The sequence below is a fragment of the Carlito syrichta genome, unplaced genomic scaffold, assembly GCF_000164805.1.
Source record: "Carlito syrichta isolate Samal-C Ts95f unplaced genomic scaffold, Tarsius_syrichta-2.0.1 Scaffold305225, whole genome shotgun sequence".
Lineage (NCBI taxonomy): Eukaryota > Metazoa > Chordata > Mammalia > Primates > Tarsiidae > Carlito > Carlito syrichta.
Window position 1 is genome coordinate 23,569 of NW_007249321.1, and position 11,784 is coordinate 35,352.

The following is an 11,784-nucleotide window of genomic DNA, read 5'->3' on the forward strand; positions in this document are numbered from 1 at the left end:
GGTCTGACACAAGTCTCAATAAGGTAATATCAAGCTATTAGCCAGGACTATAATTCTCAATTGGAGCTCAGAGCTCTCCTCCCACCTCACAAGTTACAGCAGAATTCAGTCCCTTATAACTGTAGGACTGAGGTCTTCACTTTTCTGAAAATGACCTGTCATCTTAAAGTCAACAATGGCACATTAATCCTTTTCATGCTTCAAATGTCTCTGACTTCTGCTACACCTCTCTAAATTCCTCTCCTGAATTCTTCTTGTGCTTTTAAGGGCTCATGTAATCACATTGCATTCATCTAGTTAACCTGGGAAAATCTTCCTATCTTAAAGTCAACTGATTAGTAACCTTAATTACAGCAGCACAGTTCATTTTACAATGTAATGTCACATATTCACAGTGCAACAAAGTCTTATGCGAAAATTCTGCCTACCACAATATACAAGAGGAATAAAAACACATTCCACAGACAGATTTGCACATAAATGTTCATAGCAGCACTAATCACAACAGGCAAAATTTCAAAACAACACAAAAATTCACCAATTGGTGAATGAACAAAATGTTCTATATTCATACGATGGAATATTCTTCAGCAACACAAAGAAAAAATTATTAATACATTGAACAATATGAATAAACCTCAAAAACATGTTATTAAGTGAAAGAAGCTAGACACAAGAGACCACACCACATGTTATATGATTCCATTAAAAGAAAAGACAAAATCTATAGGGACAGAAAGTAGATTAATGGTTGCTGGGGTAATGGGACTAACAGTTAATGGGCAGGCCAGGATGGTGGTTTATGCCTGTAATCGCCGCACTTAGAGAGGGAGAGGCAAGAGGATTTCTTGAACCCAGGAGTTCAAGACCAGCCTGGGCAACACAACACAGAAAGACCTTGTCTATACAAAATACCAAAACATTAGCCAAGTATGGCACCATGCACCTGTAGTACCAGTTACTCAGAAGACTGAGGCAGAAGAATTACCTGAGGCCAGGAAGTTGAGGCTGTGGTGAGCTGTGATCTGGGCTACTATACTCCAGCCTCGGTGACAGGATGATACTCTGACTCAAATAAAATACAATGCAATTAAATTAAAAGACAGTAAATAGGCAAGAGGTATCTTATTGGAGTATGAAATGTTCTAAAAATGGACTATGATGATGGTTATATAACTTGGTAAATTTACCAAAAGTCATTGAGCTATATACATTTGAAATAAGTAAATTTTATGAAACGTAAAATATAACTCAACACACCCATTAGAAAACAAAAAATACAACCACTGCAAAAGAGCTTCCCCTTTCATAATCATTTAAAGTCAGCATCACTCCAACTGCATACAAAGTCCTCCATGATTTGGAATCCCCATCCCCAAATTTGACCCCAGGTCCTATAGCTAAATTGCTCCCTTTCTCTTATTATCACTTGACACCTCCAGGCACATTCCTGCCTATGGGCCTTTCCAATTTATCCCAACCCAACTCTCTGAATTAGGTTAATATTGCTTTGGCTCCACCTCTCTCTTAAATTAGTTCTGAATCAGCATGGTCTTGACCATGGAAGGAACATCAAGAGGACATTGGTGTCCTTTTGCTCTCTGATGAGGTGAGGAAATATATACTAAAAAGTGATCATACTGTAAAAACTGGTACAAGTCGAACAATGTGACGCTTAGAGAGCAAGCAAAGGACACTCTTTGGAGCAGGGATACTCCATAATCTGTCTCCAGCTGCCACTAGATGCCAATAAGCTGCTGGAATATAATAGCTGATTTCACCAATGTACAAATCACTGCCATGATGAAAATGCTAGCCGGGCTCGGTGGCTCAGCCTGTAATCCCGCGCCTTTGGGAGGCTGAGGTGAATGGATTGCCTGAGCCCACGGGTTTGAGACCCGCCTGGGCAGTGAGACCTCATCTCTACAATAAATCAAAAAATCAGCCGAGTGTGGTAGCGCGTGCCTATAATTCCGGCTACTCAGAAGGCTGAGGCGGAAGGATCGCCGGAGCCCAGCAGGTCGAGGCTGCGGTGGCCGGGAGCGGCCACTGCTCTCCAGTCTGGGCGACAGAGTGAGACTCCAGTTCAAAAAAAAAAAAAAGAAAATGCTTTCTACCTGCTGCCACTTATACTTCCCTGTCCATTAAGAACCCTGCTTTATTTCTATGATAGATTTTCTTCAACATTTGTAAAATAATGCCGTCATCAACCAACCTGTATCCTAAACCAGTAAAAATTCACCCCCACTTTATCAGAACCATGCATGCAAGTTAAATAAATGGCCATGTATTTCTAAAAGAAACAATTATTTCTACTTTTTAAACCAACTTTTACCCCCCCTTTTTGTAACAAGAATGGAGTATCCTATCTGTAACTCTCAATGATTTCTACAGAGGCTACAGCTATTGCTGATCGAGTGAGGCTCTTTCCTTACTACTGCCAGATTCATAAGGCAGAAACTTAAGAGTTCAGAGAATTCCAGTTAACGGTAGAAGGCTGTTGTACAATTCCTTAATAAGCCCCTGAAACAACCTAGGCTGCATAGAACAAAATTCTCTTTTTGCAAATCGTGCGTTTTGTTTACAAAAAAAAAAAAAGAGTTATGAATAATAATAAGATTCATTGATTTCTACAGATCAGAAACAAGCAAGTATTGTACCAGAGTCCAAATATGCCAATTTCAGGCTTCAGGCAGCCAATTAATCTACCCTTTCCGATTGGTTTGATGTTCATTATCCTATAGGGCTTGTGGTTTTTTTTAAATGAGTATTTTAAGTAAATAAGATTAAGGATGTCGCTGGCTTCACCTATTTTGTATACATTCTGTTGGATGACCTTTTCTTTCTTTTTCTTTTTTTGAGTCAGGGTCCCATTCTGTCACCAGGGCTAGAGTGTAATGACACCATCATGGCTCAAGTGATCCTCCCACATCAGCCTCCTGAATAGCTGGGACTACAGGTGCATGCAGCTATGCCTGGCTTATTTATTTATTTACTTTTTGTTAGAGATGAGGTCTTACTATGCTGCCCAAGCTGGTCTCGAACTCCTGGGTTCAAGTAATCCTCCTGCATCGGCCTCCCAAAGTGCTAGGATTACAGGTGAGCCACTATGATGGGCCTTCGATGATTTTTTCAAATGCTCTAGAATATGTTCTGGGGTTTGTTGTTTTTGCTTTGAAATCAGCACAATAGAGTAATCAGGCTCAGACAGGCGTAGGTTCAAATTCCAAATCTGACATTTACTAGATTCAGAGATTTAAGTAACTTGTCCAAGGTCACACAAGAAATGAGTGGCACAAAAGGAATTTGAACAAGTCTGACTTGAAGCAGTGGCTCTAGCCACTACTCTTAGCTTCCTCCCATTTATTATTGTTACTACCATTCTTCCATCATCACCATCACCATCCTCCTCCTCCTCTTCCTCCTCCTCCTCATTGCTACAGAGCCATGTTACAGATAGTAATTAAAACTGTTAATAATTGATCAAATCTTGAATTCTGAAAAGCCACATTCAGCAAATGTCATCCAATAAACAGCCACCACATCATTCATTTTTTAAAACACTATTCCAATAAACTAGGGAAGAAAATGTCATAAACCTCATTTTACAGATTGGGAACTGAGCTAAAAGTGATTAAGTCTAGTATCGCTTGGTGACTGAGAGGCAGAGACAGAACTGATGACACTTAATTCTCTTCACCCAGCACTACCCATCATCTTAAAAATATTTAAGCTTCCCAAATGAAAATAGGTAGAACTGCTTCTAGTCATCTGATCTACCTGGAGAGAAAAAAAAAAAGGCCAAGCTGGCTTGCTAAGCACATTGGAATAAATAAAGTATTAAGACATGAGTAAGGGCCTATCATAAAGAATTCCCACATTGCGTCTGCAGTCAGCATAATAACCATGGTGTTTCTTTTCACTCTGCATTCAGTCTGGGTAATTCAGTGAAGCCTTAAAAGTGACAAATGAATGTGAAAAAGAGCTGACATCTCTTCCAAGATCTGAGAAGATGCCAGAAGGACCCTAGAAAAGTGCAATGACAGCTGGAATGGAATTCCAGGAGGACAGAGTTTAAAAAAGCAACTTGACACTTATTTTTTATGCTTAATTTTTATATGAAGACAACAAAAACAACATGATGTAATGTTGAAATTTTAAAAAATTAAATGAACTCTTTCTTAATTGTACAACTAATGTTCACAAATCTGGCCAAAATCAAAATGAATGACTATCAAATGCATTGCTGATGCCTATAATCCAGGCCCTGTGGTATCATTCATTGATAAATATTTTTATCCATTTCAAAACACACAAGGATAAGAGAGTCTTTAAGATTCTACTAAACCTTCAGAAAGGCCCTTTAAAAATTCTAGAGCTTTATAGTATTCTCTGAAAGTTTTGTTACATGTACATTTGCCAAAATTTCACTAAAACAAACCTCTTAAAATTAATAAATTACCTGTCAAATCTCATAAAAACAGATGGTCACTTGGAGACAGGAGAAGATGTTATCATTCTGTTTTACACAGCTGTTCAGACTAGGAAAAGATCATTTCATTTTCTACAACATACAATGAACCTTGTCTAAGATTTCCAATATTATGGGTAAAAATGAAAATATTGTGCAGCTGCTTCTATGTTACACATCTGGTTATTGTTGCGGAAACATCTTTAATAGTAAAAAAAATCATTATAATAAATAAAAACTAAAACTGGTCTATTTTTGTTTTCTTTTAACAAGTATCATGCTACTTATGTCTTTTGCTATCGAAAAAGTTTAAGTAGCTGGGTGTTTGCTATTTAACACAATTACGAATTTATTAGTAATAGCCTATCAATAAGAAAGTGCATACAGCTGAATATTTGATATCCCGATTGTTTCTTCCTATTATTCCTTTCAAGAAGGTATTTTAGTAATTTTATCAGAAATCTAACACATGAAATAGTAAGTCAACACAACATTAGTGTCACACATCTGAAATGAGATTTTGATTTGTTAGTCTCCAACACATTACTTACATTACTATAAATCGTGTGAAGATGAAGACATTTGGCATGGAAGAATAGTTATGAAATAACCAACACCAAGAACATGCCTGTATTTATACTCAGAGTTCTCTTGGTTCTATGTTTTTAGCAAAAGATATGAAACTTGATAGCTAAATATATGACCACTTTTTTCACATGACTTGCCAGGAGCACCAGTGTTTAAGTCTTCAAAATGTCCACAAAATTTTTCTGTGATATTCAACTATTGTTAGAGATGGAGATTTTATGGCAGGGAAATTCATTTACTATTGACAAAATGATTAAAATTTGAACAGACCACTTTGAGTTAACTGTTAAGTAGTGAATTTCATTAGGAAGTGTTCCCATCACTCCCTGGTTTAAAATTTCCAATGGATCCCACTGCAACAAAATCAAACCCCTCACCAGGCCTGCAAGGTTCTCGTGACCTCTGAGACCCTGCCCAGCTCCCTAACTCCAACTCCTTTCACTCCCTGACCAACTACATACTAGGCTCCATGATCATCTTTCTGTCCCCTGAAGTCACCAAGCTCACAGCCATTGATTGTCTGCTTGGAGTGCTCTTCCTTTTGATCTTCTTGCAGCTGTTCAGCATTCACATCTCACAGCACAATGTCATTTCCACAGAGAAGCTTCCCTGACCATCAGTCCTATTCCTATCTCAACATCCTCTTTCATATTCTTCATAGCACTGATAACCTTAGAACATTATTTTGCAATTGTTTGCATGTTCATTCTCACTATAATTCAAAGCTCCTCCTAAGAGATGCCTTACTCCGTTATATCTCCAGTACTAAGTACCTGCATATAATGAATAAAGGAGCCAACTTTGTTTTTCACTAAACTAATAATGGGATCGAAGTAGTCAAACAATCCAAATGAATTCAACTTGTATCTTGGATACCCCACTACTGGCTTCATAATCAGACTTAAGCATGGGATGAGATGAGAAGTCCTCAAGGCCAAGGGGATTGTCCAGACCCTATATATATATATAAATATCCTGCCATGTGCATTCCTGCAGAAGCCTGACCAAATGGCCTACTGTGGGTCTCTTCTCAAAATTCTGCCTTCTAAGAGAAGAACCACAGCACCCCCTAAGTATACTTGCAGGCTCAATGGGTGGCTATTTGCAGGAGAGGTAGAGGATCTGAAAACATACCCACACATGAGGCACCTTACAATGTAGAATAGAAAGGGGGATGAAAAGAGAAACCACAGGCTAGGGGCTGGTAATCCCAATGCTGCATGTTCTTGCACCTAACTCCACAAAGTCCAGGAATGCAAAATTGAAACCAGGTCTTAAGGTTGCTACGAAGGTTATGTTCGTCAGGGTAAGACATTTCATTCTACTTGGAATATAATTTAGTCTACCTGAAAGGTTAATGTAACTTGATGTATATATGCATTTATAAAACTTTACATTTTAAACATACAGTGTGTGGGCTTCTGTTTGTCCTCCTACTCCAGTCCTCCAAATGTTAGGGATAGGCCTACCTGCTACTGTGAGACCTTGATCAAGTCCCTTACGCTCACTGAGTCTGTTTCTTCATTTAAGAATAATACTTCCTGTCCTACCAAAATCCCACATTATGTGAAAAACAAATGAGATAATATATAAAAATCAATAAAAAGAATAATGTTAAAATATTGCAAATTATGTTCTTTCCCACATACTTCTTTATGTATTACAGCAAGTAAGGACCATGACAGTTTCCATCACCAATCTCAAAGCTACTGTGGCTTTTGCAGAACTTTTGAACTAGACAGGGTTTGGCTTTTCATTGCATTTGTGTGTATGTTAAGTACTCTTTAAATTGCTTCTCTATCCCACAAAGTTTCACATCTTTCCAGCAGGAAAAGATATCCAACTACTCAAGACTTTAGACATTAAGTGAGAGTTCTTAAAAAAAAAATTTTTCTAGAATTATTTATAGTTATGCCAACTGAAAAATGCCTCTTCTCCTATTTAGCCCATTGAATACAGACCTGTTTTCCAGGAAAAGTACATAATATACAACAGTGCTGCACATTTATTGATCTCTAATCAGTTGCTGGAATGAACTGAACAAGAAGTATACCCCTGGGGCTGTTTTAGATCTCCTAGGCTGTCTGTCCAGAAGCTTTTCCTCTCCTCGCAGAGAAAGGATGATCTTAGAGATTTAATAAATCAAGAGCACAAACAGAGCATACAAGAAAGTAAAACAGATAAAGAGAAGTACAAAAACTTAAGAAGAGAGGAGAGGCAGACTGGCTAGGGTGCAGTAGCAGACAGAGTCTATAGGGCAAGAGAAAACAAAATAACATTTCAAGGGAATGAAATTCAAAAAGTCAAAATTCCTTTTCACAACACATTTATCAAGTAGGGTATACTAGTCACCATAGACAAATTACAAATCATCAAAAAGGAATAATGGAAATCTGTATCAAACTGTCTTTTAGAGTTCATCATGACATAAACCTTCCAATGTCCTATATTACTAAATAGTTCTGCCCTGTCTCGTAGGGCTACAGATGAAGTAAATGCAGCAGGAAACCTACCTGTATATAATAACAGGAATAACAATAAAGCAGCTAACATTCTTGGAGTACTTACCTTCATTGATTGATTGATTTCCATGTACTGATCTGAGTTATTACAATTAATATAATGATGACACTCATAGCAACTATCTGATGCAAGAAATATTATTAGTTCCTTTTATAGATGGGGAAAGTATAGCACAGAAAAGTTAAGTAACTTGCTCAAAATCTCATGCTATAAAATTAGAGAAAGTGTTTAGAACCCAGAAGGTCTGGTTTTATAGAGGCAGCCAACATCCCAGAAGTAGGGCCAGAATAAAGGACAGATTCACTCTTCTCAATCTCCTGTGCAATCTCATCGTTCAAACCACCATGTTTTCTAACTTGGATGACCACAACAGCCTACCTCCTCCCCACTTCTCTGACAGCCCCATTAATTCATTCACCACATGACAGGGTAGCCCACTCATCCTGGTTTGCCTGAGACTTTCTCAGTTTTCGTATTGAAAGTCCCAAGTTCCAGGAAACCCCTCACCCTTGAGCAATCCAGGATAGTTGGTCACTCTAGTCTATAGTGAACGTTTAAGAAGACAGATAAGATCAGATCATTGCTTGTGGTTGAATAAACTGGCCCTGATTTGTCATCTCTCCCTGGATCCACACCCTTTGCCATGTGACCTTCCAATTCTTCCCACTAGAGGTCCTGATTCCTTGATTTTGGGCTCCACCAATGGATGTTAGTAGTTGTGATGTAAGAAGCTGAAACATGTGTACAGTTGGGCTTGCTTTATTGCATTCTGACCATTTCCTCGTGAACCCACCTAGCCAGCTTGTGCAAGGAAAATGAGAGGAATATGGTGTAGACCTGGACCCAGTACACAGCGAAACCAAGTGAGCCCCACCTCAATCCTCCAATATGCAGATACTTGAGCAAGAACAAATGCCTCCCTGAGTTTGGGGTGGTCTGTTATCTAATACTGATGAGGCGACACTTAACTGACAAGAGTTTTATCAAAACCTTTTTGTAGCTCCCCATTTCACTAGAATAAAATCTAAAATTCATACCTGGCTCTTGCCCATCTGTCAGACCTCACTACATTGTCCTTCTCTAAACTTCAATTTCACCAGTCTCCTTTTCTGTTTCTCAAATTGATAAAGCTGTTTCCAGTTCAGGATCTCAACCTCTCCTGTCACTTCTATCTGGAACACATTTATCCCAGCTCTTCTCGTGACTGGCTCCTTCTCACCCTCACCTGTCTGGTTAAAATCACCTCCTCAGAGAAGCCTTCCTTTACTATCCTAAATCCTCCATGATTTTATTATGAAACTTGTGTATTTCTGTCACAGCATTTCTTATAATCTATCAATTATTTACTAATTTGTTTATGCTCTATACTCTCACCAAGCTCACCAGGCTACTGAATATATAGTTGAATGGTACCCAGGGTTTCAGAAAAATCTCTTACTCTAGTACCCTTCTTATTTGAAAGGTAAAAAATTTTTATTATTGAAAAGAGAAAGTGAAAAATCAGTAAGATAGTAAGCCATAAATTACTTTAATCAATCACTGATTCAATTTTAAAGTAAAAGTTAAAAAGAGATTTAACTCAAAACAAGTCAGTTGACAGAATTTCATAAAACCAGAGAGAATTATACCAGATTTTTAGTTGTATCAGGTTTTCTAAATGTAACAATACCTCAATATCATACTCCAATAACAACCCCCACCCAAAGAAAAGCTACTTTGCTAAAGTCAAAAGAAGCTAATCAAATAAAAAAATTGTATGACTTGGTAGGAAATTACAAGTTTCTAGTTATAGAAGTTAAAACAGAAGCAATGGAAGTATCAGTCTCTATTATTAGTTATAGTTCCAAACTATTGGTCAAGTGGAAAATTTTAGCTATCTACCTTCTTCAGAGACTTCAATGTTCACAAAAGACCCCTTTAAACTCCAACCATTGTGAAGTTAAAAGGCACTGAATCGTGAAAGCAGATGTGTTTCTATATTGAGAATACCTTTGTAATGTGAAACACAACAGACCAGTTACTTGTTCCACTAATGGGTGCTACTTGCAGTATTCAAGGCAGAGGCTGGGAAGGCACCAGGACTCCTAGGAGTTTTGACTAATATGAGTAAAATCAACCCAAGAAGGGAAGACATGGATGTCAGTCAGGTCTCAAGCAGGAAGGAAGGATCTTGGTGGTAGTCTGCCTAGAGTAGGGAGTTTTGAACTGAGCTCTGGGGAGAAAGAGGGCATGAAGAGATGGATCAGAGTCCTAGGTGAAGGAAGGCAACCTCCTGAGCAGGGCTCTGAATGTTGGAAGCCCTGGACCCTTGACTTTGGACTCAGAAACATAGAAAGGCCCTTGACTTTTTCTGTCACTCTGAGAAGCTCTATTATGCTTGAGACTCTTAAAGGATCCTTTACAAACTAGAGATAAGGATGATGGCATCTCACGAGGATTCAAAAAGACAAAGCAGGCAAAACACTTAACACTTATTATACATACACCAAGCTTTCAAAATATCTCAGCCATTGTATTTTCCACCACCTAGTGCACATGCCAGATAAATATTTGATGAGTGCATGACTAAATGAAAGCCTAAGATTTTGTTGAAATGTGTTCTTTTGCTTGAAAAAGGAAAAAGTTGTGTAAAGGTAAAACAAGATAAATTTGTCTTCTAAGACACAGGGATGGTAGATATGAACATTCCAGTTATAAGAAAACCATTTCATTTCGTAAATATGCCCATTAGCATTCTGCTATATACATCATTTTCATACATTTGGTTGGTGAATATCCAACCTCCATAGTCTGATGAACTCGGGGTTGGGTACCCACAAGTTTCCTGACCTAAAAGTCAGGAAGTGGTTTTGGGTTTACTCAAAGTAGTATCCCTTGTGGGGTTGTCCACAGGATTTATCTCAGAAGGCAGACATCTACACTTCCTTCAGGTAATATCTTTTTTACCCTCAACACAAGTAACTAGCTTTAACAAGTAGTAAAATGATTAAAGTTATCACTTCTCTGTTCAAAGCTAGAATTACCATTTTCTTGCCAACATTTTGAGAAATCATTTTCATGAGACCCAAAGATAGAAAAACAAAGCTAAGGCCAAAGTTTCTATTTTAAGGTGAGAGCAAACTGTTTGCTAAATGCATTTGATTTAATTATGAGTCAGAAAGGCAATGCAGTTTCATCTCTTCCAGGAAGTCTTCCCCGTCTTCCTGGAAGACCACGCAGCATCAACAATAGAATAGGTATCCCTTTCCCCTCTGCGTGCTCATAACATCTGGGCCCACATTTACTTCTCCTGTATTCCTGTGGGTTTACATATCAGTCTCTCTACTAGGCAACAAACATCTTGGAAGCACCAATTCTCAGTTATCCATGGACCCAATCAACCTCAGTGCCTCATTTCAGCTACCAAAAAACTGTTAAAGAAAGTAATGTCCCACAGAAAAGAAGTGATGTAAATCATGGGTGGTTTGAGCACTCCCTTGGTTTCCTTATGGTCCTCTCCCTTATAATAAACACAATATTCTGGCAAGGATGGAAAGTTACTATCTAATACTGTAGAATATTAATTTTTCCAGAAGTAGAAGAACAGTGATTTTAAAAAAGGTACCAAGATGAGTATATTTGGGCATCTTTCAACTGAAATGAGCACATATCCAAAGATCCTACAACTGAAAGCAGAGCTCATCAATGTAAATAGAACAAAAAGCCACTACAGACTAGGGACTTTTGTTAACATGACCTGCTAGAGATCAGAGAGAACCTGACAGAAGGTGAAACTGTCTTTGTCTAAGTAAATTCATTCCTGGTATACCAGACATGACCATCCCCACATTTTGACTAAAGGTCTTTTGTGGATTAGACAGAAGGGCAACCTGAAGAGAACTCTGGAACAAATCCAGCCAACAAGGCTGGCAGCAGGCAGTACCACCAAGGTAATGTGTTTGTTCATGATTTCCCAACTTCCCAGTATCACCCATAGGGCTGTGGCTTCCTTAGTTTTACCTTATCCCTTAAACCATGCCTAAGAACACGACCCCATGGCATTAAAGAAAAACTACTAGATGTGTATATCAGAGAGGTCCTGTTTAGCAACTTCTAACCTAAATGGAGGATTCCTTGGTGTGTTTGTTCTTTTATTAACTTTTCCACTCACTAACCACTTATGGAACCCATAAGTTCGAGGTACCAGGAATGCAAAGATGAAT